Here is a 20,964-nt window from a genome sequence, read left to right on the forward strand (position 1 = left end):
ATATGGTGATACCATTCCGCCGGCCGGTGTGGCCAAGCGGTTGTAGGCGCTTCAGTGCGGAACCGCAATACCGCTACGGTCGTAGGTTCGAATCCTGCCTCGGGTATGGATGTGTGTGCTGGCCTTAGGTTAGTTAGGTTTAAATAGCTCTAAGATCTAGCGGACTGATGACCTCAGTTGTTATGTCCCATAGTGCTCAGAGCCATTTGAACCATTTGACTATCATGCGCTATATCTGCTCTGTAGTCTTCTTTGTTCTCAGCTATTGCTCTTCAATCTGAAGAGCACAGCAGAAATACTCGTTCTCCACAAAGCAAAATTCTCTCCGTACCATCACATAGCAGCGTCATGTTTTCTAAATCATTTTCTGTATCAGGAAAACTGTTCCTCAAAAAAATCAGAGAAATTAAATATCTTCTAAACATGAGAAGACAGCTAATCATCCACTGTGTAGCTCTTCCAGAACTTTTTCCTACACTTTGTCGGTAGAGTTACCTACTTATATTTTATTCTTTCCTAACAGCCAGTGTCACTGTCGTTTCAATTTGTCCTCTTACTTTATCCATTCCACCTGTAATAACTGATAATAGTAAACATTGCTTCATATGAGCAAAGCTAACCTGTACCTTTCTGAATACCATTACTAGAGAAGGTTTTGTAATGGTTTTCGTCTGTGCTGCTTCTGGTTAAATGAAGAGAGGGCCTTAAGCCCCAAATCTGGTCACGCTAAATAAGCAGAAAATAAATAAAACTTCTTTTCATCACAAACAAAACATTATACCAGATCGCACACACATTTTTTATTAGACTCATTACTCCCTTATCACGTTTATTGCTTCATTGTTGAAATTGGAATAGTGTCACACACACGTCAGTTTCTATCAACAGCCATCGTATGTCATGGTGGGCTTAATCTGTGTCTTGGGCTATGCATAAAATACATGTACTATATATCCGTTTCACACATTGCTGCACACGTACAAAATATGCACTTACTACATAATACTGCACCATCTGTGATAATAACTGTGTGTATCATGAAATACAATGTCTGTTGAATAAGTAATGCAACCCTTTTTTTCTGAAAGGAGGTTGGTTATTGCAGGATTCGAATACCTGTATTATTCCCCACTCTTTTGGCTAAAAAGCTCTATTTTTATAACATAATCTCCGTTCAATACGATGGACTTACGCCACCGTACTCTGAGGACCTGTATGCCCGCGTGGTACCACTTTATTGGCCAACATAGGTGCCAACGTCTTCCTGCATCAATAACCTCCCCATCGTCTACATACAGCTTCCAATGGAGTGCATCCTTCATTGTTCGAGATCGATGGAAGTCGGAAGGTGCGAGATCAGGGCTGGAGAGTGGATGAGGAAGGCTTGCGTGACCTTGCTGCGATGATGAAAGAAGCCGCGCCCAACTACTCCGTCGTTTTGTTCATTGCCAGGTCTCCGTACACATACTGCAAGCGCCTGTGAATATCTGCGATGCCCTGGTTTTCGCCGACAGAAACTCAATGTCAACTCTACTTGGAACGCTTCTCTTTTAACAGAGGTCACTTTGAAGGCTACGTAGAGGGCTGCCACCTATCGGAGCTGTATGAAATTCTTACACAACTAAGATGTTTCCAACAAGGGTCTTAAAACAGATGAGAATTACATCAAATACTTCGCAGTGCAATAGTATTAAAAATTAAAAACTTATTAGTTTCATAAGAATGAAACAGCTTACTCAGATAATGATCTTCCCCTTCGAAGCATAGTGTACGATGCAGCAAAAAGCCGGGCGCTGTAGCCATGTGTTTATAGGCGCTTCAGTCCGGAACCGCACTGCTGCTAAGATCACAGGTTCGAATCCAGCCTCGGGCATGGATGTGTGTGACGTCCTTAGGTTAGTTAGGTTTAAGTAGTTCTAAGTCTAGTGGCTGATGACCTCAAATGTTACGTCCCATAATGCTTAGACCCATTTGAACCATTGGAGTCCGAGGACACAGCTTGACTGTTTTCATATAGTAGCAGCTGTCATTTGCACCTCAAACGTGTCAGGCCCCGGTAGCTGAGGGGTCAGCGTGACGGACGTCAATCCTAAGGTCCTGGGATCGATTCCCGGCTGGGTCGGAGATTTTCTCCGCTCAGGGACTGGGTGTTGTGTTGTTCTAATCATCATCATTTCATCCACATCGACGCGCAGGTCGCCTAAGTGGCGTCAACTCGAAAGACTTGCACCAGGCGAACCGTCTACCCGACGGGAGGCCCTAGCCACACGACATTTCATTTTCACCTCAAACGTGAAATCTGAAGCTCTCATATATACCTTGTTAGACCAGCACTGCTGCTAGAAACAATAATACGGGGCCAGTCCTGGGGAAAACGGTGTTAACGGAAGTATCTTAAAAACATGTACATAATTATTGCGCGTGACGTCCGTCACGCTGACCCCTCAGCTACCGGGGCCTGACACGTTTGAGGTGCAAATGACCTCATTTGTTTTGTTAAGTTGGTTCGTCAGGTAGACATGTGTAGTATTATTGTTTATCTGATTATTGCCTATTTAATCAATGAAGATTGAGCGCAGCCTTTCCAGCATATAAAAGTCTACTTCGTCTGCGTTGGTATTTGTACTCACTGATGTGATTCCTGTCTAGTTTTTGATGCAAAATAGTGATACCACGTTGTAACCTCTCCGCAAAAATGTTAAATGAAAAATGAGAATGGAGCCAAGTGTAATCTCCCCAAACAAATTGAAAAATGATAATGGAAATGGAGCCAAGCGTAAACTCCCCACAGAATTATAAGGAATGGTAATTGATCATGAACCACAGAATAACATTAATCAAATAATGAACCATGAACGAAATGTAACCTCCTAACAGAAATAATAATGTCTGGTAAATTTTATAAGAACAGCAGCGCTGACCTCCGGCCTTGTATTCTGAGTAAAAAAAAGCAAAAATTCTTACCTCAACAAAACTGCAATTATATCTGCTCTTAATTATACATTCTTCGACACAGCTTCGTGCAATGCTGGCGTATGTTTTTTTTTTTTTATTCTTGAAGGCAATGATAATGCATTGGAAAAATTCTTTAAATTGAAATGAATGCTTTTCTTTAAGAGAGTTACTTTATATTATAAAAACTATTATTGGGGCATTTTTTTGAACAAATTAAATTACAATTAACATACATTATTAAATATGCGCAATGCTGCTTCTTTACCTTCTACAACAATACTCATCCTCCAGAGTCCTGACCAGAGTCGCGAGCAGAGCACACAGCCGACGCGTGCCGACTCCCACAGACTACTCGCTACTAAAGCCGACTGACTGCTACTGTCGACTCGCGCAGTCTAGCGCAGACTCGCGACAAGCAACAACTAACAATAAACTACTCTCTGGTCAGAGATTCTGTCATGCCTCGCCCATCGCCGGCAAAGCATACGTCTTACATAACCCTCCACTGGGGGGGCAAAAATTTGGCAGCAATGGTGAGTCAATTGGACTTGCCATGAGCAACAAAATTTTCTTAATTAACTAACTTTACAATCACAAAATATGTACATATATATAGGTGCAGAACATGAAATAAAATATAGTGCACATGCACTGAGTACAGAACATATCAAGCAAAGACAAAATGTATACACAATGAGTACAAAACATATTAACAAATGGCAAAAATACACATGCACTGTAAAACTCATTAGCATTTTTGTACAACAAATAAACATAATGAGTACAAATCATATTGACAAATGACAAAAGTGCACATGCAATGTAGTTCAGAACATATCAGCAAATCACAAAAATGTATATGCAATGAATACAAATCATGTTAACAAAATGACGAAAGTGCACACGCACTGTAATACAGAACATATCTGGGAATCACAAAATGTATATGTAATGAGTACAAATCATATTAACAAATGGCATAAAGTGCACACGCACTGTATATGTCTTTATCATTTTACAAGAATTAGGAAAGGAATGGGAAGGATTGCGTCATGGTTGTAGCACTTTAGTTTGCACGCAGCTGCACTGAAAGTCCATATCTTTCTACAGAAGCACAACACCAAGTGAGACAATCTGAAGTTCTTTTCCTTGAAGTATTAATCAGTGTAGCCAAGACACTGAAATGTCGTAATAATATTCCATTTTGGTAGTACACTAGGTACACCAAACAGTGGGACCATAATAACATCACCATCGCTCAAGGTGGTGGAGAGCATGTCGTGTTAACACCATGTTCTTGTAAAGTAGACCAACGTAGAATTAGTGCAAAAACCAAATATAGTGCTCCATGATCATGAGGATAGACAGGACAAACGGATATTGCAGTAATTTCTGGTAATTAGGTCAGAAGGTGAAGGACATTAAGTCACATAGTAGTCTTCATTGAGAATTACGCTAGTCTAACAACTGATTTGAGTAATTGGTGGCACTCATCGCCCAGTTACTGAACATTTCTGTACCATGTATGTAGTATTACAGAATAATGTTCATAAATTATCTGAATATAGTAATTATTGGCACTCATTGCCCAGTTACAAACCATCAGAAGTCATCATTCAAAACAGAAGCTAATGAATGGCATAGTATTAACATAATTCACTTAATTATAGTAATCATTGGCATCACAGGTCATCTTATTACAGTAATCAGTGGCATTCATTGGCCAGTTACAAAGCATTTTTTTTTGCATTATTCATAAGTCATTATTCAGAATGAGTTAATTATTGGCATAGCATTTATACATAATTAATCTAATTATAGTAATCATTGGCATCATAGGTCATCTTATTACAATAATCAATGGCATTCATTGGCCAGTTACAAAGAATTTTTTTTTGTATGTATTGTTCAGAAGTCATCATTCAAAATGAGTTAATTATTGTCATAGCATTTATACATAATTAATCTAACTATAGTAATCATTGGCATCATAGGTCATCTTATTACAGTAATCAGTGGCATTCATTGGCCAGCTACAAATCATTTTTTTGGATTATTCAGAAGTCATTATTCAAAAAAAAAAATGTTCAAATGTGTGTGAAATCTTATGGGACTTAACTGCTAAGGTCATCAGTCCCTAAGCTTACATACTACTTAACCTAAATTATCCTAAGAATGAACACATACATCCATGCCCAAGGGAGGACTCGAACCTCCGCTGGGACCAGCCGCACAGTCCATGACTGCAGTGCCTTAGACCGCTTGGCTAATCCTGCACGGCGAAGTCATTATTCAAAATGAGTTAATTATTGGCATAGCATTTATACATAATTAATCTAATTATAGTAATCATTGGCATCACAGATCATCTTATTACAATAATCAACGGCATTCATTGGCCAGTTACAAAGCATTTTTCTTAATTTTTTTTTTGCATTATTCAGAAGTCATTACTCAAAATGAGTTTATTATTGGCATAGCATTTATACCTAATTAATCTAATTATAGTCATCATTGGCATCATAGGTCATCTTATTACAGTAATCAGTGGCATTCATTGGCCAGCTACAAAGCATTTTTTTGTATTATTCAGAAGTCATTATTGAAGTGACATACTATTCAGAGCTGATCAGTATTACTCAGAACTCTCTTAAACTAGTAGCATTATTTGGGACTGGTAATTCCTTTGTTTGCTTTTGAGTTATTGCTGCAAATGAAGATGTGTAACGTCATTCGTCATGAGTCAGCTGTAGCAAGGTTATGAAACAAGTAGAGTATATGTGATCACATTCATAAACGACATAGGTTTAACAAACAACTGCTTATAGCACATTAATTTCATGAATAATTTCTCCTGCAAAATATACAAAATGGATTATTAAACTGAAAGAAGAAACGCATATTATGATGAAAAGTAGTGAACTTCGAATTAACAGGTAGTGAAATGTGTATAAAAAATATATATGTTCTCTAGCTGTCCTTTCCAAAACCTTCAGTCATCATACCATGCGATATAAGACATACTGTCAAAACGAACTGCAACAAATACTTAAATAACTACATAGCATCTCTTAACTAACAGTGAATATATAAACTTCATCATTATTTTCATCTGCAAAGAAAAAACTTCATTATCCATATTATCATAACTCCATTATTATCATCACCTGTAAAGAAAAACTCCATTATCCATAGTAGCATATTCTTCATCATTATTCATCACCATTCATTATCATCTGCAAAAAAGTCACTTCATTATTCATTATACAACTATTCCTTATTTCTAGCATATTTCATCACTAAAACTAAGATGTGTAGTTCTGTCTGACAGCCTGCATCAATCGCCTCGTATTCTGAAATAAAAAATTAGTTAAGACTGCTATTCTACGATGTGTATAGTATATTCTTGTTAATGCTTGTTAATTCTGATCCATTTACTCTTCATCACGAGGTATTGCATCCTCTTTCGTTCATTCCGAAGGTGAAATTCCCATTTCTGTTTAATTTATTTCGTTTACACGTTATTTCTTTCTGAAAATGATGAACAAAGATTAATGTCTTGCATTTAATTCATATACCCATTAGATAAAAACTGGTTTATAGTAACATAATTGAGCATACAGCATAGCATGACAGAAAACGTAATATGTCAAAGACATCTACAGTGTTCAGAAGCAAAAATGTACACAGTGTATCACAATGTAGCAGCAAAAAAAAAAAAAAAAAAAAAAAAAAAAAAAGTAAAGTAGTCACGATGTTGAGATATCATAAGGCAAAAATGTCAAAGTCAACTGGTGTTTGTTATATCTTAACTATTTCATAGTGCATACAAACAAAACAGGAAAACAATCATACATACATGAAAAACGGAAAATATGCACGGTCTGATGTGTAACGACAAGAAAAGGAACCTGCTAACCTTACCTTGCCGGGTACCTGCCAAGAAAAAAATACGACAATCATCAGTAAGTAGTCACATAAATATAATTGCATAAGTGGTCATAAAAATGTGTAAGTTCATCTGGAAAAATATGCACGGTCTGATGTGTAACGACAAGAAGAGTGACCTGCTAACCTTACCTTTCCGGGCACTTACCAAGAAAGATGCGATAATCATCAGTAAGTGTTCATGTGAATATAATTGCATAAGAGGTCACAAAAATTAGGAAATGGCATTACAGTGTGGTAAATCATAAAGTATGTTCATTCAATAAAAGGTTTGATGTTGTATATGTGGTGGTTCCCTTTGTTTTTTCTGGTTCTCAAAGTTTCGACGTGTACTACATTGGGGTGAGGAATGCTGCGAATCCGATATGGACCTGTGTATAGAAGTTCAAATTTACTGCACCTACCTTTTCCTCTATTGGATAAATAGTGTGTACGTCCCAATATCTTCTGTCCAATGTGAAAGTCACGGCGTATACAAACCTGTTTTTGCTGTCTTCTCCAGCGCTCTGCGGCACGTTTGATGTTGTTCAGCGCAATGTCAATTACTTCAAGGTGTCGAAGTCGACGAGATGTAGGAAAGGTTACTAATTCTTTAATTTTGTTAGGTGGTTCAACATTTTTCAGTATAATAGACGGAGATAGCATAGTAGATTCAGTCGGTATGGAATTAATTACATCTTGGAATGAGAGTATGTGTGTGTCCCAATCAATATGTTTTTTATGGCAGTATATTCTACACAGTTTACCAATTTCTTTCATTAATCGTTCACAAGGGTTCGAAGAAGCATGGTACCTGGATATATAGATCGGAGAAATGTTTCTAGCTCGTAACATACGTGTCAATATAGCAGATCGAAACTGTGATCCATTGTCGGAAATTACTTTCAATACATGCCCTACATGGAATACAAAATGTTTTACAAATGCTTTCGAAACAGTTTTAGCAGGAGCTTTGCGTAACGGAGTGAAGGTAACAAATTTTGAAATGAGTTCAACAGCGACAAAGATGTAGCAAAAACCTCTATTAGTTCTGGTAATCGGACCAAAAATGTCTACAGCGGCCATATGTCTCAATTTAACAGGTACAGTGGGATGTAATGGAGGAATATGTGAAGTCGTGTCTGATTTAGCTTTCTGGCAGATTTTACATGACGCTAAAACTCGTCGTATACGTTTCTCCATGTTGGCAAAATAACAGTTCTGTCTCAGTATAAGAAAACATTTTCTGGCTCCGTAATGTGCGTAACTTAAATGAGTATACCAAATTAATTTGCTAACAAGTTCGTCAGGAATGCATAATAACCAATTGTTGCTGTCAGGATGAGAGCGGGGAAACAGAATATTATTGCGTACAGTGTAATGATTTCTAATGGTATCATTATTCCTATCTTGCTTAAGGTGTTTAATTTCTTTCCACACGTTGTCTTTACTCTGCTCTTGTGCTGTCTTGTAATGACGACGAAATGAAATTTTCAAATGCAACTTGTTTAATGTACATGACGCTGAAATTTGCTTTGCAGAAGTTGGTTGCGATGTCTTGCTGGTTGTTGCTGAGAGAACGGGATAGTGCATCTGCTACAATATTTTGTGTGCCGGGAATGTGAACAATTGTAAAATTAAATTCCTGCAAATAAAGTTTCCATCTACTTAATCTGTCGTGTGTAAATTTAGCCGAAAGTAAAAATTGTATCGCTCTATGATCTGTGTAAACTGTAGTGTGTCTTCCATAAAGAAAATGCCTAAATCTGTTGTAAGTCTATACAACACATAATGTTTCAAGTTCAGTAACAGAATAATTGCGTTCAGCAGCTGACAGAATGCGACTCGCAAAGGCTATGCTTCTAATTACTGTAGAACCATCTTCTTCAATTTCCTGAAAAATGTGTACGCCTAAAGCGGTGTTAGAACTGTCGGTGGCTATGGAAAAATTTCTACTAAGATCTGGGTGCGATAAAAGTGGTGCATTCAACAAAGCATGTTTCAAATAACACTTTCGTGAACAAGATTCTGCGTGTCAAAAGTATTGCTTGCGTTACTGGAATATGCAACCTGTACTGTATCTAGTCAAATTCCATCTGACGTGTTATTATTTTCGGGAGTATGCTGTGGCATTTCCACTATTTATACTGCTCTGTTATTTCTTCCTGACGTCTTACGTTCTGGATGATATCTACTGTCTGGTTCATTCATGATAATATGTTGTTGCTGATGTTCTTGTTGCTGATAAGACCGACTGTTATTAAACGTACGCTGAAAATTGTGCTCATTACTTTTACGTCTGTCATGATAATCCTTTCTATACCGTGCATTGCGATAAGAATTGAAATAGTGTGTTTTCTGTACATACTGATTTCCTTGTTGCTGTGTGTTACTATTTGTTGGAGCTGATGCTATACGTGCACGCGGCGAAACATTAAAGCTTGGTTGACCTTGTACATTACATTGTTGGTTAGGTATGCTAACCGGCTGGTTTTGTTGCTGTTGCGGAGAAAAACCTCTATTGTTACTAAAATGTGTTTCCTGTTGCTGATAATTTTACACATACTGATGATTAAATTTTCGTCTGTTATTAAAGATTACGCTAGTAGTTGTCATTTCGCGAGGTCTAATGAAAAATTGTCACTTTCAGTAAAACTTGTCTTATCGGGTTTTCTTTACACTTTTCTTAATTCTAGGTAGAGCGTTAGTTAAAGAGCTGTTTTGATAGATATAAAGGATAGTAGAAGAGAAGGCAGCAGTGCAGAAAACTAAAGACGAAATAGCACTACTACGGCTCGGGGCCCTGTGCATGCTACGGCACATATTCATTAAAGCGTAATGAATCCCCTGAGGTCTATTACGCGCTGCAAATATATGTTAGCTTCTGCGTTACAGGCAATGCCGATGAAAATTCAAAAGCAAATTGCGGTACCCATGCCAATTCTACTTTCTGCATTACACGAAATGCTGGTAAAAATTCAAGAGCAAATTGTCGTATCCAGTTCAAAGCGTGTACCTGTGCTCTGTCATTTTCAAATACTTTAAATTTTCTCGCTGATAGAAAATGTTTGTAATCAAAATTATCGTCTCTGTATGTCTGAACAGGTTCACAATTGTATGAGAATCTATTTGTCTGTGACTGTTCGGAATCTAACTCATGTACTCTCTGTAAATTACCTAAATTATACTGGCTGTGTGAGTGTGGCAAATGTTCGGAATGTGCCTTATGCTGTGACGTGTTATTAACTGAAATAGTTTTTATCTCTGTCACCTCTTGCTGTAATTTTCTACGTAATGTATTATTAGACGAATCTATCTCACTGATCGTCTGCTGTAAATTTTGGAATTGAGGTGTTTGATTAAATGAAATCGGTGAAGTATCGTCTGATTTGCTGTCATTATTACTTTCAATAACGTCAATACGACTGGCCAGTTCATCATATTTTTCAGTCAGTATTTTTACCTGATCATCGTTTTTAGTGTCACAAGCATTAATCTGTTTTTGTATTTTACGTGTGGTTTCGTTCAATTTTTTAACGTCAGCTTTGATGACATCGGGATCCTGAATTAGTTCTAATTGTTCAAGTCTGTCGGTCACTGTCTGAAAATCTACTGTGTATGTGTCTGTTTTTGTTTTAAGATCGGAAATTTCATCACGCAATTCGGTGTTCAACTGTTTGATAGTGTTAATTTTGTCCGATACTGTAGCAATATTGTTGTCTACGTATGCTTTTGCTTTCGTAAACTATTTACGTTTATCTTCCTGTCTCTGTGCGGTAATTGTTTCCATGACTTGTCGTTTTACTTTATTTTGTTCCTGTATGAATTTACGGTAACGCGTTTCGCTGTTTTGTAGGTGGTGATTAAAGCGTTCGTCAATTTGGCTGTTCTGTTGGTCGAATTTCGCATCTACTTTTGCATCCAATGTGCGTGAAAGTTCTGCTGTCATTAATTTAAACTCGTCGCGTAACTGTGTTGCTTTTTCAGAGCATTGTTTACCGACTGCACTAATTTCGCCTCTAAGTGATTCTGTTGTAGCTGTTTGCATATCCCTTAATTCTTGAGCAACAGATCTAATTTCTTCACTACTTTTCCTAGCACAAGCCTCAATTTCCTCATGTAACTGTTCTTTAGTATCACGACACTGCGCGGCAACAGCTGCAATCTGTTCACTAAGCTGTCTGGAATTGTTGTCTAATTTTTCATTCAACTGTTAGGAATTGTCTAATTTTTCATTCAACTGTTTGGAATTGTTGTCTAATATTTTATTAAGGTTGTCATGATTTTCATTAAGTTGTTTGAAATTTTCATTATTTTGTTGTTTAAGATTCTCGTTAAGTTGTATCATTAAAGCTATGACTCGATCCATGCCAAAATTAGGTACTGTATTCTCTGTGCTGTGTGATGGCATACCTGTGATTGTCACGTTTTGTGTAACCATTTGGTCATTCTGTAATTTTTGAAAAGGTTTGCCAATCGGATGTGCACTGTTGGTCACTACACCGGAATTAAATAAATCTGTCGTACTCTGATTACACTGTTCATTTTCGTTAGAAAAATTTGTCTGTTCATTACGTAAATTTTGCAAACCGGGTGTTTCAAGCTGGGCAGCGTTCATTGTAACAGAACGTCCCGCGTCATCAATTGTGGTTAAATTAACAGAGGACACAATTGAATTTATTTGCTCATCACTAAGATCAAAATCAATATTAGTGGTCGTTACGCACTGATTGTCTGTAAATGCAGAATTGTCATCACTACACTGCATGTCGCAAGTACTATCGGTCAAATTATTCGAATCGGCTATTTCACTCATTGTACATCGCGATGTACTGTTAACAGTTTTTCGCGGCATTTTTCACAAATCAAAATTATTCACAAATGTAACAAAGACAATGCAAAAGGCAACAAACAAATACAACAAAGAGCAACAAATTGCCGATGATCTGTGAAACAAAGAGTGACAAATTAGTAAATGCGTTGCGCCAGATGCAAACTACATTTAAGTAAATAAGAGCAGATATGTGACTACCTCTCAGAAGATGCACAAAGAAGTACGATCCTGGCCGGATGTCGCCAAGTCTAACCTCTCCGCAAAAATGTTAGATGAAAAATGAGAATGGAGCCAAGTGTAAACTCCCCACAGAATTAAAAGGAATGGTAATTGACCATGAACCACACAGTAACATTAATTAAATAATGAACCATGAACGAAATGTAACCTCCTAACAGAAATAATAATATCTGGTAAATTTTATAAGGACAGCAGCGCTGACCTCCGGCCCTGTATTCTGAGTAAAAAAAAGCAAAAATTCTTACCTCAATAAAACTGCAATTATATCTGCTCTTAATTATACATTCTTCGACACAGCTTCGTGCAATTCTGGCGTTTTTTTTTATTATTCTTGAAAGCAATGATAATGCATTGGAAAAATTCTTTAAATTGAAATGAATGCTTTTCTTTAAAAGAGTTACTTTATATTATAAAAATTATTATTGGGGCATTTTTTTGAACAAACAATAAACTACTCTCTGGTCAGAGATTCTGTCATGCCTCGCCCATCGCCGGCAAAGCATACGTCTTACAACGTTTCGTATAATGAAATGTACTCGTAAATATGTGCCCCAAATCATATCTACATCTTTAAAAATACCTTAACATTGCTGACAGTCTTTTTGTCAACATTCATCCTCGTCAACATTCATCTTTCCCACTGCAATTTCCTGCTTCGTTCGTTTTGCAAAATGTATGATGTTCTGTCTTCTAATTTGCATACGGGTTTCTCTTACTCAATTCTAATCACCCTTCGTCGTGTACCCTACTGACGACTTTTGTGGTCCGGTTACAGTTTTGAGAGACTTTTCGCCTTTAAATTTTGAAGCAGTATATGCGTATGTTTAAGTGAAAACTTCTACTTGTTAAGTGTTGGAAGAGAATGACCAGGCTCCTGATAACATTTCGTTGACCTGTGAGAATTTACAACTGATACCATCTGCAGTGACTGTCATCTCTTGCAACTCTTAGCGACGTCTACCATGCTACATCACGTGGCTATAATTTTACTGGGATTCACCGGCTTTAGGTAATTATGGATTTTCAGATGAAGATACCCATAGTCGGTGATGAAACCCGAAAAAGTAAAATTTTGTTGCAGCTGGTTGGCTGTTTTACACTATCATATTTCTGTAAGGCCTCACGAACAGAAACAGTCGTGAACACTTACGTTCTAGTTACCAAAATTTTCTTGGTGGACATACTCCCTAATGAACTGATAGAAGTCGCTAGTAGTCGATAAACGTTGGACTTAATTTTTTTGTAGGCCTCACTGCCAATCTCGACAGCTACAAAGTCTTTTACTTCACGCAATAGCTGCGACGAGAAGGATACACATGGTATTTCTATGGTATCTGCTTTGATGTTGACGACTTATATTTTGAATCTCAGAAAATTAAGTAAAATCTCGTCTTCATTACCCAACTCGAAGAGCAATAACCAAGTTTTATTGCACTACAATGTGAATTTTAAAGACAATTCCCTTACTACCTGCAGCTTTCGTGGTAGGTCTGATTCCGATGTTTGTCTAGGAAGCGACCTACTGAAGGTAAGATGCGTAAAACTGTAATAACATGTGATTTTATATGGAATAAATTAAAAGTACGTAAAACGTGTAACTGTACTCAAATTTGTCGAAATCTGTAACGATAAACTGAAATATATTGTGTTTTTTTAAATTGCAGACAACCGCAGCCAAACCTCCACGTTTTGAAAGAAATAATCCGCACTGGATGTAGAATACTTTTTATTAAACGTCTGGACTTGTTTCCGGCCACCAGAAGACGCATCCTCAGGAGAAAAAGAATATTTATCACCTAAGGATGCGTCTTATAGTGGCGCGATACCGATCGTGGCTTTTAATAAAAGGCATTCTACAGCGAAAAAATATTCTACAGCCAATGCGGATTATTTCTTTCAAAGTGTGAAACATATCAACGCTCGAAACTCAATTCGTGAACAATTACACTTTTTCACATGAAAAGGAGCGATTATGTGCATAATTATATAAGAACGCGTGCTCTGGTTATAATGTATTCTGAGTTTCAGACTGCCCCAAAACTAAGAATTTACTCTTTTTTCGTCTTTTAACGCACATTAGAGATCTTCTCCCTTTGTATTACGTCAATTTCGGAACGTCTTCCGTATAAAATTTTCTTTACTGCTTCATTAGCTCACTGTTTTTACACCTCGGAATGATCAGAACAAATTAATAACTGATTCCCTTTATAAGTCAGGTTGATATTAATGTTATTGAATTCATTTTAACAAAAATTTCATTGATAATACTCGAATAAAAGAGGAGACTTGTTTTGAAAAGATTGTTTACTACAGTTGTCTGATCCCCCACCTCTCGTCTTGTCGTGCAGTTTTTCCCTTCTTGACACATGGCAGCCTTACGAAAGTCTATCACAAATGAATAATGAATAGCCTCCTCCGGTGTAAACGAGTCCTTTATTTTAGCACATACTACTTCCTCCGCAGTCAGTGTTAACAGTACCATAATCCTTCCTCGTAGTGACCGGGATGCCGCAATGCCAAGACAATGGACACGTTTTCGCGAGGGCGTGGTTGAAATCCGCTTCGGAAAAAGAGATTTAGGTCTTCCATTGTTTTCCCAAAATCGTTTGCGGTGAACGGCAGGATTGTTCCTTTCAAATGGTGCGCATAATTCCCTTTCTTGTCCTTCCACAATGACAGCTCATGGTACTTCTCTGATAATCACATCGTTGATTGGCCATTGATCCTTACGTCTGTCCTTCCTTTCTAGTCCGTCTTGGAATAATTTTACAAACATAGTGAAGTCGGTTCATTTGGATACATCAATAAAACGTTTTCATGCTAGCCACAAACACGTCGTGTATAGTATTATAATATCACATCGTATGGACCGCAGGGACGATGGAAGCGAACGCAGACGGAAGAAGCTTATAAAAATCCGGGACATAAATTTCGTTGTCACTGACCCACTTACAGAGATTGGAGAGCGTTCGGAATCAGATACAACAACAGCCCGTAATATATCGTGCTACTTTTCCGACCCTTGTGCTACTTTTCCGACGATTACGCTGTTTCGTACGGTATTAAACCTCCTCACATACAGAAAGCTAATAACCTGTTAGTGTAGGGTAACAAACAGTGCGATAGCTTGTGAGGCAGCGGGACAGACGAGGGCAGAATCTGCACCAGGTATGAACGACCGTTTCTCGTGCACGGGCCAATCTCAATGTGGTTTTAGTCAGCTTTCCATGTTAGTTTCGGCAAATGCCGAGCTTTCCTCAGTTTCCGCCTCCGAAAGTTCGATACACGAACAGTTAAAAATATAACGTCAGCATACACAGAAAACGCGCATACACAGACATAGCACTGGACAACTCATCATGCCATCCCACCATACAGAAACATGCTGCATTTAGGTCCATACTACACAGAGTACATTTCCTTGATTTAGAAGAAAAAACTGTCAAGAATGAGATAGATAAAATAAAAAGGATTGCCATAAGCAATGGCTACACAGACAAAACAATTGAAAATTTAAGCAAATAAGTATACGAAAACAAGACAACGAATGGACACACTGTGAAAGAAGAGAAAATATTCGCCAGTATCCCATATCTGGGCCACATGTCCAAAAAATCGCCAACCTTTTCAGAAAAACAACTGCAACAGTTGCATTCTCAACCAATAATAAGTTACAAAACTTACTCATCCAAATGTAAAGTCAAATACACAAACATACAACAACAGCGGTGTGTACAAAGTATCATGTCCCAGTTGTGCTGCCTACTATGTAGGGAAAACAGGCAGAAACTTCAAGACCCGTTTTCACTAACATGTAAATGCTTTCAGGCTCAAGAATTTCGAAAAATCAGTCATTGCACAACATATGTTGGAAACTAAACATGTCATCAACAGTCTAGAAAAGAATTTGGTAATACTACATAACGAACCCAATTGTAAGACTAAGTCTGTTAGAACAACTGGAGATATACCTCCACTAAATCAAAAAACCAGAATCTATGTTAAATCAACGAACAGATGTTGCAAGCCATAGTTATTTCAGTAATTTTAAAGACCTATTCTAAATTTACTCCTTGCAAATGTCAATTGTTTATAGTTATATCTTTAGCCCTACGAATAAATTCATCTTTGACAACTCCAGGTACAAAAACATCTGTGAAGTGTTTATAAACATGTGTGTGCGAAAGTACATCCTCAATGAAGTGACATGTGACAAAACCACGGATTAAAGAATGTTTGCCGGTACTAAAACGTTGAAAATTCTTTCCTTAGATTATGTAGTAAGTTTACACTTTTCATTTTCCACTACTTTGCACATATTTTCCGCGTTCGACCTATGAAATTCATAACCTAACATTAATCCTTTTCTTGAAAGGAGTACGCATTTCACATCATTCAGGAGAAGAAATAAAACATGTATTAAAACAAAGTACACCAGACGATCGACCCACAGGGTCCGAAATGCATCGTGTAGTTAATAAAACACGAAAAAGTTGTAACGTTGTTTAATTCATACTTACAATGTTTTGAATTCAGTCTCGTTTTAAGCTGAAAAACACGGATAAAATTAAAAACGTAAAATATGATCATACATAGAGAAAAATTTACACAATTCACAGACAAGTGGTGCGCACGACTTCCCTCCTTTAGGTAATTCTTGATACAGGTAGGGCATTCAATCGCAAAGTTAGATAAATTCGCAAGATCTTTAGAACACAGACCCGGTACTAGACGGGATTAACGCTCAGGGAAAGAAGAACACCATACACAAGAACTGATGATTTTAATAAAACTTCCGGAAACATTTGTGCATTACCACTGATACGTTGCACATCAATCTACCCGTCGAGTACGATAGTTCGATGTGCATGGCGCATAAAAAAAGCCTCAAGTGTCTAGTGTGCGTTCAACAGCAGTACTTTAACAGAGTGGAGCCCTCAAGAGCAGTGAAATTCCCATAAAGGCACGGCGTACTTGTCGCTTGTGCGAAATCGCGCCGTATGCAACAGATCCTGTTTCTATGTCAGGAAGTGTGAAGCCACAATGTTCAAACGGCCTCATAGCCCATATGCGTCTCCGTCAGTGTTTACTGCGTCATTGTTCAGGCTGTTCTCAGAGCTGGCAGGTTCCCTGTATTCACACCCACAACAGGCTCTTGTTTAAAGGGCTGCACTCGGTAATGGTGTGCGTGTCATTCTGTTTTAGGATACACAGCGCGCTGACACACACACACACACACACACACACACACTCCCTGACGTCGTAAATTATGCCCCCCCCTCTCTCCCCTTTCCCTTCCCCCGTCCTCCTCCTGACTGTTCAGAGCCAATTTAATCACCCACGGTGCTGCAACAAATGCTGGCTACACTGGATGAGTCGTTTACACGTTATTAAACCTATTTGCATACTGCGGTCGGATACAGCCTGTGACAACAAGGTGCAGTCGAGCATTCAAGAATACGCGCTAAATTTTTTCTTCAACGCTCAGTTTCACAGCATGAATGTATGAACTGAACATGATCTTTTACAATCAGCTGCTGGAAATTCCTGTATCAAAAAGAATTGATTATTTCACTGATCATTTTCCATAATCATCATCGGCGTTTTTCGGTTATTGGTTGTTTTATAAGGAGATGTCGAATGAAAATGAGACAGATGGCAATAAAAGTAAGTAAACTGTAACACCTGAGTTTCAACCAGCATATACAGTGTTCAAATAACTTACAGGAATGCAGCCGGGTGATGTCGTCGACAACAGCCTATAGATCGACAAGTGACAACCCTGTCATTGTCGAGGCAGTAATCAATGCTGTGCAAGGAAATTTAAACAAACACACACACACACACACACACACACACACACACACACACACACACACTATAAACGCTAGTGTCACTATAGAAACAAAGACGACCGACATTGGAAGTTATTGATAGTGAAAATTAGTGAACAATGGGTCAAGTAGCATTAACTGTGTACCTCTGTTTTCTGACATAGGAGAGAGCAGGATTCCATGTAGAGTTTATGCATAAACCTATATTTCTATCTACGAGGTTACTTGCTTCCTTAATAAAACTATACCAGTAACTGGAAGTCACGCTGCAATCTCCGTGTTGTTATATTCCATAAGATGAGTTGTGTAAGACAATGTTCTACAATAACAGATTTGCTCGAATGTTATAAGCGTATGTGACGCTTATGCTCAGTACATTGGCCCTCTGCAGTCCTGATAGTCTGATTAACATGTCAGAAAGATCAGACACTATGCATTCACATAACTGATTCTTCTCAATGGGCAGTGAGTGCATCCACCAACTTCAGTGCCGATGCACAATTACTTTCGACCTCCTGCACAAATCTCAAAGTAGCGAGCATGGAGGCCATGGATGGGGACTAAGGGTAGGTGGAGCTGGGGGGAGTGTAGGTCGGCCCGGAGGCGTGTGAAGATTGATGATGATGTTTGGTTTGTGGGGCTCTCAACTGTGCGGTCATCAGCGCCCATACAAAGTCTCAATTCTTACAAAGGCCATTTTCTTTTTCAAAATCCAATCTATTCACTATGATAAATGATGAAGACGATGATGATGAAGACAGCACAAACACTCAGTCCCCAGGCAGAGAAAAATCCTCGACCCGGCCGGAAATCGAACCCGGGACCACGTGATCCACAGGCTGCAACGCTCACCACTAGACCACGAGCTGAGGACTGTGTCGAGATTGTCCACTTAGTTTCGATGAACACTGTGACCGGATGGCGCACTGGTTAACGCAACAGCCTAGGAAGCAAAAAATCCTGGGTTCGATCTCTGGTACGGTACACATTTTCACTTGTCGCAGCTGATTCCGCATAAAGTCTTTAAGGAGCCGACATTAATAGGTCCCTCCCTTTCGATTCCTTTACCATCCTCGACCTTCAGTTTACATAAAATGTATCACAGCTGCGGATTCTGAGTGGTGTCTGTTCCTTTGGACATGTCCGACAAATCATACACAACGCATTTATGAAAGTGATTCGCCTCGATGGGCAATGAATCTCCACCTTCAATTTGGACACACAATTACGTTCGAAATCCTGTGGCATTCTTAAAGTAGCAAGCATGGAGGACATGGACAGCTACCGCGGATGAGTGCTGCTTGGTGGGAGTGTTGGTTGGCCTGGAGGTGAGCCTATATAGCGTTATTGCGATTATCACTGTGTGCGGATGTGGTAGTGGTGAATGGAACCCAACCGCGTAGTAAGCACGAGATCCGGGATACGGCATACATCTTCACTTGTCACCACAGATTCCGCTTAAAGTCGCGATGCATCTGACGTCAATGGTTCCTTTCCCTTCCTTTCTCCCCATTCCACGTTCAATTTACATAAAAGCAACTTTTTTACTGCTGTAGTTTACTCACAATTACTAAGATACACTTAATCGAATTGTATGACTGCGTAACATTGCAAACTGCTGTCTTTCAATAATTTTCTATTTCATCCTTTTTTACTTGATAAAGATCCCAAGCTGTCAAAAATACTTAAAAATTACCGAATAAAAGCTTTTGTAAGTGTTCTGTTCCGTGCTTAAATAAGACTTTCCCCGGATACTACAAACAAATCTGTCAGACAACCCCACGCCTTTATTTATATAGTCGCTCCACATTAAATTGCTCAAAACAGATGTGACTAGATATCCAATAGATGTGACTAACAACAGTACATTTTCATTCATCTTGTAGTTGTACAATATCATGTCATTTCGTCAACGTACGCACATTATACTGTTGTGCCAGGAAGGTCTGTGCGTCACCTTTAGGCGGCTAATTACTCTGAAGGACGACACTGTAACTTGGGGTGCTTAAGTATTTATGGTAGGAACACATGTATTACACTCTGCTAATTGAAAAATCTTTGGATAAAGGGAAATCTTTAGCATCTACCTCTGACCTTCAGTAGTTATGAATTATGGATTTCCGTACCTCAATTTGCAAAACGGAACCTTTATAGGATCTCTTTGTTGTTCCTCTGTCTGTTTATCTGTCTGTCCGACTATTAAGAACTATTTTCCTTACGACCAGTTGGACGTATCAAGTTCACATATACGTCACATAGTAAGGTCTGCGTTCCCTTGGTGGTGTAGAAACATCAAGCTCCTGATTCAATGCAGTCAAAAGATACGTCCATTTATTTCACATATTTTGCTTATATTAATGCGTGATGTCTGTTATTTCAGTCACGTCCGAGAGAACAGACACAACACATTCATACAATTGATTCGCCTCGATGGGCAGTGACTCTACAATATTCAGTGCCGATGCAGATTTATGTTTGACCTCCAGAGTGAATCTAAAATTAGCAAACATTGAGAACATGGGCGCGGGCGCGGACTGCAGATAGATGCCACTAGGTCGAGGATGTGTGTCGGCTAGGGAGCGTGCGAACGCAGTCTATGCATTTCTGATGAATACTGAGTCTGAGTGGCGCATTGGTTAACGGAGTTACCCAATAAGCAGGAAATCCTATGTCCGAATCCCGGTCTGCTACACATTTTCACCCGTTGCCGCTGTTTGCTTGTGAAGTCTTGATTCAGCTGAAATCGTTAGTTCCTCTCCTTCTCTAGCCTCTCCTTTATCCCCCCCTCCCTCCCCCCAGTACCAATTTAGGTAACGTATTTTGATACAGACAACTCAATCCTCAAAACATACAGCGTATCTTCCATTGATTTTGGCAAGAAGCAACATTTCGCAGTGCAAGTGAGGGAAAAACACACTAAAATTTATAAACTGTAATTACACCACACAAAAAATATTTGTTTGCCATTAGAACATACATTGCACACATCATCCGTAAAAAACGTAATAGAAACATATTACTGCATGCAAATATAAAGCTGTAGCCATGTTTCAGTAAGTAAGTAAAAGTTATCAAATATTCTCTATCTACATACAAAAAATTGAAGTCTCCGGCTCGCCTCTTTTTGCATGTCCGGGCTGTTCTGAGAAATTTCGGGAGATATTTTGATACGGC

This window comes from Schistocerca nitens, chromosome 7, assembly GCF_023898315.1.
Source record: "Schistocerca nitens isolate TAMUIC-IGC-003100 chromosome 7, iqSchNite1.1, whole genome shotgun sequence".
Lineage (NCBI taxonomy): Eukaryota > Metazoa > Arthropoda > Insecta > Orthoptera > Acrididae > Schistocerca > Schistocerca nitens.